Here is a 17,786-nt window from a genome sequence, read left to right as displayed (position 1 = left end):
TATAAATACAATGGGGCTTAAGTTCTCTGGATAATGATATATTTTGGAGTTTAACTACAAGTTATAAAAATATACCTACTTGCTCATACATGTACTTAATAGAACTAGTGTCACGAGGAGAACAAAAATAAAGTATTTAAAGGTTGGACACTATAATCAACATGAACAGTTATGTAATCATAACTAGGATCAATATAGCCTGATCAACTATATTCATTCGAGATGTGACCGGCATGTGTTTGGGAATGATGTGGTGTTGGAACAGAGTTAAAACTTACCTAAACACTAGTCAAGTGAACACAGAATGAGTAGATTTAGAGTTAGAATACTATAGGAGTATTTTAGGCCAGATAAATAACTTATTTGAGAATTTAAAGGACTCTTAGGGAAAAGTCTATAATATTACAAGGTATATTCCTAAAAGTGTTATATATAATCAGGATCTTAAGGATATAGAATCTATGGCCTACGCTTCACTATTCATTCCTCTTAAGGGTGTAGTGTTGGGGTGGGATCAATTATTCGAAGGTCTATTTAATCTTCAATTATATACAAAATTGGGTACCTTTTACAATTATAGGATGATTCCGTAAGGATCACCCCATAAAGTTACCTTAAAGCTCATAGGTTCTTTAGTCACTTCCATTCTCGCACGACAAACCCAGATAAACGTAACCACTCCCTCATAATATACAACAGAAGAGTCCATGAGGAACAAGGAGAAGTTCATGAGAAGATTTCAAGGAAAGATCAGCCAAAGTAACCAAAACGTCTTACGTGTCACACTGATAAATATTAATTAGATTAATTTATCGAGCGAGTGGAAACACTGCTCACATTACATGTGTTAGAATTATTTTCTTGCATGCAGCTAGTAACAGTTATTCATGAAACATATATTCATTCAAGTTTAGCTAATTCAAATTCATAGGGTTAATTAGGTATAGACTCATTTATGAATTGTTTTTAGAACCCTGTGGAAGTCAGGACCCGATACATCCAGAACTAGGATAACCTTGTCTTTTCAGCGTTCGGCTTGTGTCCCTTGCTATAGACTTATTTTGTTGTATCTTTGTTTTCTTATAGCAAAGATGCCTCCTCGCAGATCACCCAGACACACTACTTCGATAACTCCAATACCGCCTCCTTCGCAAATAGATATGGCAACTATAAACATTGCAGTGGTCGCGGCTATGGAAACAAACATGACTAAATATCACCCCATCGGTACAGGTGGAGGCGAAACGCCTACTGATTCTACTCAAGGTGAGGTCCTTGTGCGCCCGTGGGAGTTCTCCTAAAAGGAATTCACCAGATTCCAACCATTTTCCTTTAATGGGACTAAAGGAGTCATTGCCCTCATGCAATGGTTTGAGAAAACAGAGTCGGTCTTCGAAATTTGTTTATGCCTAGAAAGAAGCAAAGTGAAGTTTGTTGCCTCCACCTTCTCTGGCAAGGCGCTAACATGGTGGAACGGCCATGCTAAGTCACTGGATCTATCAGTGGCAAACTCAATAGGTTGGGAAAACCTAAAAGAGTTACTGTGGGAGGAATACTGCCCGTTAGGCGAGATTCAAAAACTGGAACAAGAGCTATGGGATCTGACTATGGTCGGCTCAGACGTAATGACCTACACTGACCGGTTCATAAAACTAGCAGCTCTATGCCCCGAGATGATTACCTCGGAGATCAAGAAGATAGAAAGATACATTTGGGGTCTGACTGCTCCGACCCAAGGAAATGTGATGTCTTCTAACCTAGCCACATTCGATAGTGCTAAACGTCTGGCTCAACGACTCATCGACCATGGAGTCTGCCATGGTGTAAAAGTCCTTATTCCTAAGCCATCAAGGGAAGAGGAGTATAATCAAAAGTCAGAGAACAAGAGAAATAAGAAGTGAACAACACAAGACACCCCGCAAGAGAAACGAGCAAGTACTATGTATGCCGCTACGATGCCTACTACTTCAGCACCTGCCAGTCAATATACCAGAAACCTTCCGAAGTCTTGAAAGTGCAACATTCACCACACCGGAGTATGCCGGGAAATGTAGTGTATGAACTACCATAGAAAGGGACACACCATCTGTTACTGTAGGGCACCAGCTCAACCGATCTACCAAGTCCTCGGAGTTGAAGAAAACCAAGCCTGCTATGGATGTGGTGAGACTAGTCACCGTCAGATGGACTGTCCAATAATAAAGAACTCAGGAGCGGATAGACGTATTCAGATGATCACCACAGGAGAATCTACCCCAGAGTCGTCGACGAGTAGTGGTACGTTTTCAAAATAGTAATTACTTTTAAAATTGATTTATATTAATATAAGATTAAAATTTGGGGATGACACTTAAAGGTAACTATACTAACTCACATGTTATAATAGGCCACAATATTCAAGAGAACTAAAAGATACCTTAGAGAAGCTATTATGGCTCACGATATCCATCAAGGTTATGCATAATTAAGATGTTGCAAACTTTGAGTGAGTGACTCCGCTTAGGTCCCATTTCCTTAATTGGTTGCGGATTTGAGGCAGAGATACTCAGTCGACTGCCTGGCTCATGTTAATTATTCATAACTTGTATATAACGAGAGATAATAGTGGTACCACGGGGGATTGTGGTATAAAAGTATCCCTACAGTTAATAAAGCTCTTTTATTTGTATGTATGCGCACATAGCGGTACAATACATAGGAGTGTTAACTTAAAATAGAAAATAGGAAACACGAGAACAGTTACAAGGAGTACATTATTGAACATACTAGGAGTACAGTACCAAGCATACCAGGGATACATCGTCGTTGATCATAGGTTTCTTTCATTTGACCAAAACTTTGTTCAGTATAGAGTCCGTTGTTTTCTTTTGTCATGAGTTGGCATGGTCCTCACCATACCAAGATCATATGTTTCTATCGCCTCGATCGACAAGTTCTCTAAACTTTCATCATTCGTATCGAAAGTCCGACCTGAATCAAAAATTTTATCTTTCGCATTCTAAACCCCCAAAGTACTCATGCGAAGAGTACTTTGTCCTTCAAAGCCTTGTCGTCAGATGTTCGCAGACCGTCACGAAATACCACTTGTCCAGCAGACCAAGTTCGAGCACAGAGGCTATGGACGAATACTGCCCACCTATTATTATTTAGTGTATATGCGACGGTGGTATATGATTATGATTACGCAGATCTAGTATGTGTGTTTCCGCCCTATCTCCTGTCCTCGTTGGGTTGTAGACCTGGGGTAGAGTTGCACATCCGACGATCCTACTAATCCTAATTATATATGGCTTCTATACACGAGGTAATGATAGATGGACCAAGTATGAATCCTATCATGAACGGAAGGGCAAAGTACCCAAGTCTACGAGTGAGTATTCTGCCAATGAGAAGAGAGCAACCCCAGTAGTAATCCTAGGAAAGCTAATTTCAGGAAGAAATTCATTCTAACGGGGGGATGATGTGAGAACCCAAAAATTTCCATTTTGTACAACCATCCACTTTATTTGAAGTCAAAATTGTTTCTGCTAACTTTCAAGCTTTTTGGAATAAGTTTGAGTGGTTTAAAGTTAGTGCTTCAAGAGATAAGTGGAGAAAGGATGCCCTAGTGTTTAGTGTACATCAATTAGTTTCCAAAAACCCCAAGAGTTTATAGTTTACTACCCAAATGGTATTAGGGCTATAAACCCTAATGATTATATAAGTGAGAGTTGGTTACTTTTATCACTTTTTCACAATTCCAAGATCCAAACTCAAATCCTCTCAAGTAGCATCCGATTTTTTCTTCTTGATCTTCAACTTGTAAGTGTTTCAAGCCCTAATTAGTTGATATCTACCTTAATCTAGTGATCTAACACACTTTCATCCGTGAAATCATTCCAAAAGTGTAGATCTTCAAGTTCACCAAGAACACCAAGAACACACACTAGTGTTCTTGGAGTTTTAGCACCTTTCAAGATTCTACCTTGTAAGTGCTTCTATCCTAGAGTCTTATAAGCTTTTTTACACTTCTGAACACCAAGAAAATACCCAAGAAACGAAGGATCAAGGGTGTTTACGGTCCAAGAACATCTTGGGCTATAAACCCTAATTTTGGTGCCAAAGTGTGCCTTAGCCTTTCATAATACCTTGGAAACTAGCCTAGCACCTTACCTTGATGTGTTTAGGACTCAAAACAATCAAAAGACCATCATCCATATGTTTTTAAGGCCGCAAGCACATGGAGAAGTGGTCCATCTGCCGAAAACTCCATTTAGGAGTGTATTGATGCCACAAACACTCCCTAAGGCTTAAACATGAAGTAGGAATGCTTAGTATGACTTGGAAGGCTTCAAAACTCAAAATGGTCAAAGTGTAATGAGTTTACGGCCATAAACTCATGGGTTTACGACCGTAAACTCAATGAGTGATGGTCACAAGACCTTAAACTCATGTTTTGGTCATTCTACATCCCTATGACGAATGGCATGTGATTCCAACACTTAATCATGGTGTTTCCTAGTCTCGAAAGGTGTTTCCTTTCATATAGTTGTTTATAAACACTATATTCCTGTCAATATGTGTCCCTATATGTCATTTAGGACTTGTTGTGTCTCGGGACTTCATTCGTGGAACTTCTCATGTGACATCCCCAGAATCACGGCCAGAAAAGACCGGTTTTGTTTATACTTTATTTCAAAATCAGAGTAACCTTTTGAAAAAAAGTTGCGGAATTTGTCCCAAAATAAAATATCATAAAGATTTATCCAAAGCATTTCCATAGAAATGTATTTCATTAAAAAGACTCGGGATGTCATGTTCGATACAGTACATAGGTATAAACAATACAACATAGGCCTTACTACATTATTCCGTATTTACAAGCCTAAAATACATTAATCTCTCATCCCAAGACATCACATCTATGCTCACGCGCCACTACCTGTAATACAAGAAACTGAGTGGGTCAAGCTACGGAGCCTAGTGAGCACATACGGTTTTCAACCCACAATAAATAAGTTTATTGACTTTATCAAACCAAACAAACCCGATTACCCGTTCCCGTTATCCTCACTTTACGTCCCTAAGACATCTAACACAAGGGACCTAGTCTAAGGACTATAATTGGGATGGACACTACTTCTAAGGGGATTCCTCATCAATAAATTTCCTTAAGGCAACCATGTGGGGGATGGAGTACACCTGGTGAGCACACAGTTCAAATAAACGCCTACAGGTTGCGAGCCTACTAGCGTTCCACTGGACTATCTAGAATAGTCTATGGTCGTCATCTATATTCCATTGGATGACTAGATAATCAATAACATCTATAACGAGGCCTCTTATTATTTTATTTAGTCACACAACAACTATTACATCTACCCATGTTTTACCCAACACATTTTGTAGATATAAAATACACATACAGTTTATATAATTTAAAAAAAAAATTATAAAATCGTTCATCCAACATAGATAGCAAGTATACAGATAATAAGCACACACAACAGGTAATTTATATAAAATACTTCATATCTATGTGTAAGCTGAAAGTAACTATGCACTCACCTGAGTAGGAGGTGACTTGGCAATTGGACAACACTTCGTTACTCTTAACACACTTTTCCTTCGGTAAAAAAACTGGTATCATTGCCAATAGGGTTTAGTCTAATATTCACCGCGACTAATTAATAATCTACCTATTATTACTATTATATAAGCATTAAACGATACTTATATAACCCATAATAATAGCCCAAGTAATTATTTTAAGGTCCTAATAACATTACTATATTAAAACATAAGCTAAACTAAAGATAGGTTAGGCGTAGCTCACTTACAGCGGGTTTTTCTCAAACCCGGGCTTCGCTGGAGCAGTATTTCCAAGCAAAAAGGCTCTTTTCTCAGGACTCTAGGGCCTCAGGGCTTCCTTTAGATGCTAGGGGGTTTACCTAGGCTTTTAGGGGGCTTAAGGAGGCTTAGAGAGAGAAAGAAGGTTTGGGAGGCGTGAAGAAGACGCTAGACCCGACACCTCTAATTATACTGAAAATATCTGATGGACTCGCCAAGTAGGGCGAGCTACTCGCCGATTTGCTGCATCTGGTGGCCTTCTGGTGGTGCCACGTGTCCAATTTTTATGGTGCCACGCCACCCCCTATCGCGTATCAGCCATCAAACTTAGAAAAAATCTTAACTCTCGGATACGAGCTCCATTTTCAACGTTTTTTTCAACGCGTAGGTAAAATCAAGATCTACAACTTTCATTTAGGCTCCGTTGGCTAATTCTAGACCGATCTCAATTCTAACAGTACAAGGCGTTTAGACTGTTAAATGACCATGAAGAAATCATAACTCTTTCATATGGACTCTGTTTCCGTCTGTCTTTTTACCGTTAAGTTCCTATTAATGAGATTTTCAACTTTCATTTAGGTCGCGTAAGCCAAAAACCGCTCGAACTAAAATTCGAGTTTCGGGTCGTGCACTGTTAACCCGAATCTTAGAAAAATCATAACTTCTTCATACGAAATCAGATTTAGTCGTTCTTTTTATTGATTTTCTCGGTTTAACATATTCTACGACTTTCGTTTAGATCACTAAGGCTAAAAAGTCCTCCATCGTAAACTATTTAAGTCTCCTGGTGTTGTGTCGGTTTTGTCGTAAAACTTCGGTGGGCCATGACTTCTTCGTTATAACTTGGATTTTGGTGTTCTTTATATCCCTGGAATCCTTTATTCGACCACTATAACGTTATGTAATGATATTGGACTTATCTCAAACTTTAATTTTGACGCTTATTTTTATTCTTGATTAATTATACATTTATAATTAAATAGTAAGCACATAAATACACATAATTCACATAACAATCAAATATTTAATCTTTATTACTTCAAAAAGAGTTACAATAGTTGAAATAGACTATTACATCGTCTAAAAACATTAGCCCTAAAACCCGGGCGCTACAATTCTCTCCCCCTTAGGATGATTCCATCCCGGAATCATGCATCAGCAAATAGATGTGGATAGCGACTCATAATGTCATCCTCTGATTCCTAACTGAGATTCGGCCCATTAGAATGTTTCCATCAGACTACCACTAAGTCGACCATCTTGCGTCGTAACTTCTTAGTCTTATGGTCAACAATTGTCTGAGGCTTTTCGATCAGCCTTTTATTGTCATCCATCCTTAACTCTGAGATTGGAATTATGTCGGGAACTTCTCCCGTGAATATCCTCAGATAACACACGTGGAAGGTGTTATGTATACCATCGAGTTCTTCAGGCAATTCCAGCTTGTAAGCTTGGTTCCCAATCTTCTGAATAACTTTGAATGGTCCAATAAACCTTGGACTCAGCTTTCCTTGTTTCTCGAATCGTATAAGTTTTGGATTAATGTCTAAGTCCATAACTATAATTGGTCAGACTTGACCCGACCCGGCATGGTCCATTTGGGTTGCATACCATCATGCACTTGGATAGACTATAATGAGAGAAATAAGACACTTATTGTTATTAATATATTATAAGTTCTAGTGTATTAATAATAAGAATAATAAGATTATTTAATTAATATTGATCAAGAATTAATCTAGGATTAATTAAGTGATCAAAAGAAGACTAATTAAATATATGGATTGATTGTGTAAATCATCCATACTTATATAGTGGGCTAATGCTCCATGGATAATCAAGTTAGGCTAAAACCCATAGGATGGTCCATGGATGCTCCATGGTGTATTTGAACCCATGGATCCAAGGAAATGGAAAGCCATCGCAATTAAGGATTTACCCTAATTGTAACACTATATAAAGATATTATTCTTGACAAAATCGGCGACTAGTATCACACTAGAAAGTGAAGAAAAGGGCTAGCCGATTTCATGAAGTGTAGAACTCTCTCAAGTTATTCTAAGTGTTTTGATGATTTTGATTCCATTTGAGGCATCCACACTATTGGGGCTAGGCACTCAAGCTTCATGAAGACTTTCTACATCAAAGAGGTATGTATTCTATCTTGTTACACTCATTGTTTTGTATGCTAGATTAGGATAATACCTTGGATGTTCTTATTTTCATGTATAATAGAGAAAACATAGATCTAAGGTACTTAGGGTTGCATGTACACTTAGGAGTGTTAGAATGCTTAAAACACAACAGTGGTATCAGAGCCTAGGCTTGTTTTCTTGTTATACCTAAAATAGAAGCTGAAAAAACGAATTTGTTGCTGTCTGATCATCAGACTCGGCGAGTCCATCAGGAGACTCGGCGAGTCCATGCCTAAAATGTGTTCAGTTCGATCCAAATCGCCGAGTTGGTTCATGCACTCGACGAGTTGGACCCCAGACAACACATTTTTGAGGTTTTTGGCTAGAAATGGACTAGGAACATTACCCTAAGTTGTTTTTGAACTTATAAACTTGTTTTTTAATGTGGTAATGTTCATGCTAATCCATTTCAAAGATAATTGTCAATAGATTCATGTTTTGTATTAGTTTAAGGTTTAGACTAATTACATGAAGAAGTTTGATCTGAATTATCTTGTTCTTATGAGTTGCTAAGATTAATAGAAAAGTTAATTGAAATAGTTGCTTTCAATCCATTTTAATCTAAGAGTTGAGTATAAACTGTGTTTGTCTAACTTGTCCTCAAGTTACATGAAGAGTCACATTAAAGACTCATAAAACTCATAAAAGTTGGTAATGGTTACAAAATGAAGAGTCTTGTCTCATTGAATATTTTTTATGACTCCATAACTTGTCCTCAAGTTAAGGAAGTTCAAGAGTCACTTCATTAAAGAGTAAAAGTGTAACCTTAATTAATTCCATAAGTTATAAAAATAAAGAAAAATTAGTTCTTTTATTAGTTTAAAGTCTTCCATAAGTTATGGAACTTGAAGAGTTTTTTGGATTAGAACTACTTGAAACACATAAGTTATGGAATTAATTAGTTTTGAATAGTTTCAAAACTTGCCCTCAAGTTTTGGAATTTGAAAAGTTTTCTCTTATGAATACTTTAATTCCAAGTTAGCCCATAGAATTTTAAAGAGTTAAAATTCAACACTTATACTATTTATAACATTAATGGTTAATTATTATATATATGTATAAGAACAAGTCGTTTTACCGTTAGTAGGCCTCATTCACGAAACCGGTCTATAAGGTGGGTATTGTAACATCCCGAAATAGCAAGGGTTGAGTGGAAGGGCTAAAAGTGTAATTTGGGAAAGAGTGACTCGGCGAGTCCATGGATGGACTCGGCGAGTAGAGTCGCGACTTGGTCGCGTGTTAAATAGCCGACTCGGCGAGTCAATGAGATGGACTCGGCGAGTAGGCGCTGAGTGGAGAAAACCCTAATTCTCAGGGTTGAGCCCTATATAAAGAGCATTACGTTTCCTCCCCAACCTCTTTATCACCCTTTGAGTCCCTGAAACCCTAAAATCGTGGAGAAGCACCATTGTTGAATGGATTGGGGCTTGGAGAAGTATTTGTTAAAGAAAGTTTGGAAGTTTGAAGGTGTGGAGCAAGGGGCTTTGCTTAGATTCGAGTTCCTTGCAGATTGGGGCATTCTTTTGAGGTAATATCTCGTTCTTATGCTGTTGTTATCTTGTTTATTCATTTTGGGGTTTGAGGGAAGCTTATCTTGGGTGATATTGGAATCTAGAGGTTAGATCTGAGGTTGCTACCTCAGATCTGGAATGGAGGAGAGTTGGAATGCAGGAAAGTCCCTGTGTTGAGTGTTGGATGAAGCTATCTTGTCCCAAACCTTAGCCCTAATGTGCAAAATGCATAGATCTCTTTGGATTCACGTAAAGATTGCCACTTTACGTGATGGATGAGTTGTAGGAGGCTAGATCTATGTTTTGGATCAATTGCATGGTCTGGAACGCTTCTGTTTGGATGCAGACCGGTGGTACTCGGTGAGTCACATGGGTGGACTCGACGAGTCGCTTGAAGATGAGCTGGAACTCGACGAGTTGGATGAACAACTCGGCGAGTAGGTTGAAGATAGCCTTAGACTCGGCGAGTCTGTTCTTGGACTCAGCGAGTCTTGTCGAAGAGTCCAAATATTTTCTAGTTGAGTCGAGAACCGGCGAGTCAAGGGATGACTCGGTGAGTTGTGTGCGAGTGGACTCAGAGTTGTTGGACTCGGCGAGTCTCGGGGCGACTCGGCGAGTTAGGTCGCGGATTGAGTGAAGTTTTGAGTATGGAAACTCGGCGAGTCATAGGGTTGACTCGGCGAGTAGGGTCAGTCAGGGGTTGACTTTGACCTAGTAATTGACCAAGGGTTAACCAGTGGTTTCCAGGGATATTTTGGTAATTGTTGATTATGGTTTTGAGTTCAGTGCATTGGTGGCTGTCCAATGGTGGAGATCGTATCAGGGATCGGAGCAGCTTGGGTTATCTGTTCAGTCGGCAGTTTCGAGGTGAGTTATCCTCACTATATCTATAGGGTTTAAGGCACCAAGGCCGAGCCTTTTATCAGATGGAAATCCAGGTAATTGTCTGTTGTATGATATTGCGGGATATGGGCTGGAAGGTTTTACGTTATGGGCCGGAAGGCATTACATGTTGTGGCCCGGAAGGCAATGCGATGTGGACCGGAAGGTCATGGCCTGGAAAGGCGTATGTGCATAGTTATTATGTTGGCTGAGTCGTAGGGTGATGTTATGCTAGTGATCGGCTAGGCTGGTATCTTGGTTAGGGTAATGATATGTTATGTGATCTGTTGATCGAATTGCTAACTGTGAACTGTTATATGATTACATGTTATGTGTATAGTTGTCTGGTCTGGAGTGTAACCCGGTATGCATGGTTGTTCTATGTTCTGTCATGATATATGTGTGTGTGTGTGTGTATATATATATATATATATATATATATATATATATATATATGTATATGCTTTTACGTTGCGGGCCGGAAGGCGATATGTTATGGGCCGGAAGGCAATATGTTATGTTCCGGAAGGCAATGTGTTATGGGCCGGAAGGCATTACGCTATGGGCCGGAAGGCGATATGTTTTGGACCGGAAGGTTGTGGCCTGGAAGGGCGTATATGTGGTTGGTATTTTGGGGGTATCTCACTAAGCTTTCGGGCTTACAGTTGTGGTTTTTATGTTTTCAGGTTCTCAGCAGTCTGTGGCAAGGCAAGGGTGTGATCGTACCGTTCCTCGCGTTGGTGTTTTATGAAATGGACCTGGGAAAATACTCTGTTAAATAATGTATTGAAAACCTTTTTGTAACAACGTTATTAAAATGGGTTGTTTTGAAAAGTTTTAATTGTTTCGAAATTTTGGTCGTTACAAGTTGGTATCAGAGCCTTGGTTTGAGTGAATTGGAGGAACACTTGTGTGAATCCAGTCTCAAATTGAGGAAGGTTTTAAAAGAGAAATTAAAATGGTTTTAAAATTAAGTAAAAGGAGGACGCGGAGGTACGATCAGCCGGAGCCAGTAAGTAACCCCGAATTACCATTCATGACATTTGTTTTATTGAGCTTTGATAGAACAGAATGCTAGAGTTAGGCTAGGGAACTTCAGGAATTCATGTTAATGTTGCCTGATTGTGATGCCTGTAGCCTAGGTTTCCTTATGGGAGATTCTCAGTGTTCCTCTAGTGGTGAGGGTTGAGCGTTGTTATGCATGTTTCTCTAGAGTGTTGTGGTAGTACTTCATACAAATATGGGTAGGTGTGGAAGGTAGTATGGGCCGGTACTACTAAAAGCACAGGACCCATACGCGTATCAGGGAAACCATGACCTCTAGGGTTGGGTTGAGAGTTGGTTCCTGGGATAGTGGGAAGAGTCTGAGGTTTTCTAGTATATTTTCAGTGTGGAGATTTTGAGGCATGCTGGAAGCGGATCCGGGCTAGGATCGGGTGCAGGATGAGGAGTTGCGGACGGGTCAGTACCTCCCGAGGTTATCGGTCAGATGAGTACGCACGAGTTGGATGCGAGGATTCACGAGATCCTGCATGATGAGGTTGCTGCATTGTTCCGGGCTAAGTTGCCGGAGTTGTTTAGGTCGATCAAGACCGCCATGGTTAAGTATTTTGATGAGCGCTATGCGGCTCTCGCGGAGACGGCTGCCGCGGTGGCTACAGTGGCTGTAGTAGCGGTAGGGGGAGAAGCTGATAGGGATTTTCAGTATCGGGACTTTGATAATACGGAGCCTCCCACCTTCGATGGGGTTCAGAACCCGATTGTTGCTATGAGATGGTTATCGGAAGTGGAGGGGTGTTTCTTCATGTGTTCATGCCCTGCTGATCTGAGGGTGAGGTGTGCTCTGAACTTGTTGAGGCTCGGGGCAAAGGATTGGTGGAGATTGATCACGAGGTCATACTCGGATGCGCAGAGGGTTGCAGTTTCATGGGATCAGTTCAGAGAGATGTTCAGTAGTCGTTATGTTCCGCAGGTAGAGAGGGAGAGGTTGGCTCAAGAGTTCCTTGAGCTGAAGTAGGATTCGGAGTCGGTGACTGAGATCACCAGGATGTTCACTGAGAGGGCGATGTTTTGCCCTGAGTTCGCTTCGGAGCAGCCTCAGATGTCCCGATATCTGAGTATGCTAAAGAGAGACATCAGACAGTTTGTGTCCGCACAGAGGTGCGGGACATTGTTGGAGTTGTAGGAGGCCGCCAGACGGCGTGAGTTAGAGACTGAGTTGCAGTTGCGTGAGCTGAGGAAAGCTTCGGTTCAGTTGGAGCCGACAACGAAACGGTCTAAGACTGTTGATTCCAGGATGGGGGATCTGAGCAGCCACACTTGTGGGAAGTGTGGGAGGAGTCACACCGGAGTTTGCAGGTCCGGTGGTGCATGCCGCAAGTGTGGAAAGGAGGGGTACTATGCGAGGGATTGTCGGCGGTCAGCGCCGGTTCGGGATTTGAGGATTTGCTATCACTGTCATCAGGTTGGACATATGAGGGTCAACTGTCCACAGTTTTCCACGGAACCGGTGCAGGCTCCAGCACCGGCCACTTTGAGGATTTCAGGAGAAGGTCAGGGTGGAGCGGAGCCCCCAAGGGCTCAGGGTCGTGCTTATTAGCTTGCGGCAGAGGAAGTCAGAGCAGTGCCGGATGCAGCTGCGGGTATGTTTCTTTCATGATGTCATGTTACCTTGCGATTATTGTGGTGTATTGTTTGTGCTGGTATCTTTGTGTGGTTTTTGATGCGGTATTTGTCGTTTTGCGGGTTGAGGTTTTGGTTATGGATTTGTGTTTCGGGTTTTCGTCTTGGTATCCGTTGATCCTAGAGGGTTTGGCATGGTTATGGATTTGTGTTTCGGGTTTTTCGTCTTGGTAGCCGTTGTTCCCTGAGGGTTTGGTATGGTTATAGTTTGGTGTTTTGTGCTTTCGTTGGTTATCATTCGTGAGGGTTATTAGTGGAGATGCGACATTGGGTTGAAGGTCAGGTAGCATCGGCTTTCCGAGGAGTGGTTAGATACAATTTGAGTTTCTTTCGAGTGGGCTAATCAGTGTTGATGTGAAATCTCGTTAAGGTTGTTTATGCTTGTGGGAAGCAGTCCGCGTGTAAGTGTTTTCTTTGTGCAGGGTTGTTCTGGAAGGTCGCTAATGGTGACCGGTGGTTGTTAATCAGTGCTATAAGTGGGGGAGAATTGGAGAACTCTCTGGGAGATCAATGAGTATTTTAGAGTGCTTAGCTGTTGGGATTCAACAGTGTTCTGTCAGCCCAGAGTATAGGCTGATAGGAGCGAGTGTCGGGCATGCGGGGCGGGATACAGACGTAGGGCATTTGATTGTGGAAGCCGGGGAGCAGGCCGGGATCGAGTATGTATGATGGAATTAGAGTTCGAAACCCCCCTAGAGGGCTAGAACGGTATGCATGGGAGGATTTCCGGGGGTGATAACCCGGAATGATGAATGCTAGTTGAGCGGTCCAGAATGGGTTGAAAGGCCTGGTAAGACGGTCCAATCATGTTGAAGACTCTGCAGGTGTTGGATCTGTTTAAGGATATGGATTGTGTAGGTTGCAGTGTGATTACATTAGGAGGTCTGACCCGGGTAGTGATCTTGTTTAGTTGAGGTAGTGCATGGGCTTAAGAGTCCCTGCAAGGAGAGTCAGAGTGAGTGTGTTGGATGGATAGCGGACATGCTAAAGGGTGGTATAGCGTGGGCGAGCACCGTGGCACTTTTCGGAGTGACAATGTGGTCGAGTGGTTTCCTTGGTAAAGGAAGAGAGAGTGAGGTGTAAGTCCGAGAGGGAGTGCAAGTTCACGGAAGTGAAAGCGGCAGAGCAGAGTTGTGATTAGAGTGATTCGAGTATGGTTTTTGAGCTGCATGTTTGCGGCAGTGGAATAGGAGCTCATCCGGTTTGGGATGCCTGCTGAGGTTACAAAGGGAATTCCGCAGGTGTAGAGCCATGAGGCTCGGAAAGGATGCAGGGAGAGAGTCTTTAACTCTCAGTGTGATTTTGATCAGGGTATGGGGTATGTATTAGTGGCTTATCCTGGGGAGTGTTTGAGGACATTACCAGTGTATCAGGTTTTCCCAACCTGAGGGTGTTAGAGCTAGTCCAACATGTGTATGCGATTGCAAGGGGAGAACTCGTGAGAGTTGCTCTGAGATTGAGAATGGGTCTCTCAGTCGTCCCGGAATGGATAGAGTGGGATTCGGATCGGGGATCCGATGGTCCATGGTTTTCTAACCCTTATGGGTCGAGTGATTATTGAGATTTGGGGCAGTAATGCATCCTGGGTAATTCTCGGTTATTGAGTGTGATTATTTGAGGGTACAGCCGGTGCCCGGTTAGAGACGGTGGTCAGGACACTGTAAGGGAATGGAAAGTGTGTTCGAGTTTCGACGGGTATGCCTTGTGGGACCTGGTCCGGTTAAGGCCAGATAGCGCGTTGTGGGAACATCTTTGGAGTTGTATTGCTGTAGGCTTCGGGGGTGAAGCCTAATTTAAGTGGGGGAGAATTGTAACATCCCGAAATAGCAAGGGTTGAGTGGAAGGGCTAAAAGTGTAATTTAGGAAAGAGTGTGACAACTGTCAATTCAGGTCATTCTTGGACTCATGCATATTTATAATAACCATTCACGCACAACATGCCATGACCTAGTAGTATAAATTAGGTCAAAAATCTTGCATAAACTAGGATCCAACTAAGGTCTAGGACTAATATACTTGATACTTACAATTCTAGTAAGTTGCTTAGCTACAATAGGAAATGTCAATACTATAATTAGAATAAGCTTCAAACTTTGTTATAATTGAAATAGGGTATAAAACTCTAAAAATAAATTAAAACACTCTAATTATACTTCAACATGTTGTTGAATATCAATCAATGTTCCAAAAACTCTAAACAGCCAAAAATCCAAATTTATAAATCTTAAAGCTTAAAAACTTTATAAAATTTGGCTATAAACTTTCTAATATCAAATTTTATTAATCAAATTATGGATTATACCAATGAAATAGAAATATAAATTACAAGTATTAATCATAATTTATTAGTTAAAAACAAGATTTTTAAATAAATCAAAAATTGCTTAAAGAATCACTTTTATAAAAATTAGATTTTTATAAAAATTAGATTTTTATAAAAATTAAGGAGGGATTTTTTATAAAAATTTGAATTTAGGAGAGAGGAGGCTTTAATGCCTCAAAAATCTGGCCATCTCCCCTCTCCCCATGCACTCTCTTCCCAAAACTCATGATTAAACTCAAACCCACACTCCACCTCTTGTCTCTTCACTCTTCTCACTTCACTCTCTTCACACACTTCACCCTCTTCCTCTCTCTCTCTAAACTCACGAAATTTCTCTCATTTCTCTGCCAAATTTCAAGACTTTGAAGACCTTGAAGTGTTCTTACTTCTCTCAAGATCATAACCAAGGTAAACAACATCATCTTCTTCCATAGTTTGATGATTCTACTTCTTTTCCTTCTTAGTTTTCTCTTCTTTTAGGATTCTATGCCTTTCCATGGCTAGAAATCTTTATTCTCCCCTTGTGGTTTGTAGATTCTCACCATAACACAATGCATGTGTTTGAAATGGTGAAAATCCGGGATCAAACCCATGCAAGGAGTGAAAAAGATGCACATATGATCATGTGACATCAAAATCTAATATTTCATGTTCTTCTCCATCTCTTTTATGTTCATGCATGACCAAAAGCATTTAAACCATTTCTAGTACATATTGAATCCTCATTCATTCCATGCATGTGTTAGAAATCGGATCTTACCAAGGACATGCATGATGTTCTTATTGAAATACCCTAATAATGCACACAAGCAAACATGCAATCTGCCAGATTACTTTGTTCGACTTTGAACAGTCATAACTCAGTCATTTCTTAACCAAATCATGATATTCTTTTTGTATTGGTTAGTTCCACGAGTTAACTTTCAAACCCAACTGGTCTTACTGTAAAATATTAAATATCCGATTTTTGGCAGATTTTACAAAAAGGTTGCGCATACAGCTCTTTTTCTGTGATCACTATTTTTATCTTGCTTAAACAATGGTCTTAAACCCAACCATAAATCTTAGGAAAAATACCTTAGAAACTTAACATATCTAGTGAGTTATGGTTGAAATTTCGTGGCTTAAAACCTCACTGAATGGGCTACACAAATTCATGAACTTCAGCCACATTTACACTTCATGCATTATTGCATGCAACTTTTCTTAAATTGTTTGGAATCATTACCCTCATTTCTCTTCTGAATACATTTTTTTACATTTTTCCTTTTGAAAGCCCTTGCATGCATGAGATAATCTGGAAAATTTCAAGAGCTTTTGTTATTTATTTGATTTATTAGAATTATTGCTAAAACCAAGGGCATAAATCATATAAAATACTTCTAGAGGTCAATAAATCCTAAATAAATTCATGGATGATACTTATGGGGAATAATGACGCCTCACCAAATTTCAGTAATTTTTGTTACTGTTTAATACGATTTCTAATTTTCTTTTAATTAGAACATGATAAATTACAAAACCACTTTTTAGGATGTGAAAATTGTATCTAACAATTTTCGCATACCTTACCTGTGATGGGTGACTCAAGAAAATAATTTCAAGATTTTTCATCATGTCTAGCTATTTTTCCCAGTTTTTGGTAATTATAATGGTCTAAAAATGGGAAAAATAGTTCTGATTATCCAAAATTCATGAAAATTTGCCAGGATATCATATTATATAGTAGGAGGTTACATAAAAATTTTGAATATTTTTCTCCACTGTAAACTATTTTTCTCTTCTTTTCTAAAGTTAATTGCACTAAAATTCACTTAAATATACATAAATACCCAAAACCAGTTTATACATTATGAAAACCACTTTTGATATTTTTCCCAAGATATTTATGCTGTAAATGATGTTACAAAAATTTATGGTAATTTATTTTAACTGTTTAATAATATTTCTTTAATTAATGACTATTTAAAGGAATAAAACAAGGAAAAATACAAATAACCACTGAAAAATATATTTTATATTTTTCCCAGCCTATTTATGTATAATAACAATTAAATAAAAAGTTTGGGTAATTTTGGAAACTGTTTTCTATTTATTTCAATTTTTATTGAAATAAATGCTCAAAAATTATAAAATATAATTAAACAGCTTGGAAATCCATTTTTATAATTTTCCCAGCTTAGTATTGTGTAATAACAGTTAAATAAAAAGTTTGAGAATTTTTATCCCTCGAATGCTATTTTTCGTGAATTTATGTTGTTATTGAGACTTAAAATTTGGAAAATTAACCTTCCAAGGTTGTAATTAATCGCACGACTTGTAAAATTTCAATACATCAGAAAAAGTGTAACAAAATGATATAAA

The sequence above is a fragment of the Lactuca saligna genome, chromosome 3, assembly GCF_052625555.1.
Source record: "Lactuca saligna cultivar CGN05327 chromosome 3, ASM5262555v1, whole genome shotgun sequence".
NCBI classification, from domain to species: domain Eukaryota; kingdom Viridiplantae; phylum Streptophyta; class Magnoliopsida; order Asterales; family Asteraceae; genus Lactuca; species Lactuca saligna.
The sequence above is the reverse complement of the archived record's forward strand: the minus strand, read 5'-3'. Positions refer to the sequence as shown.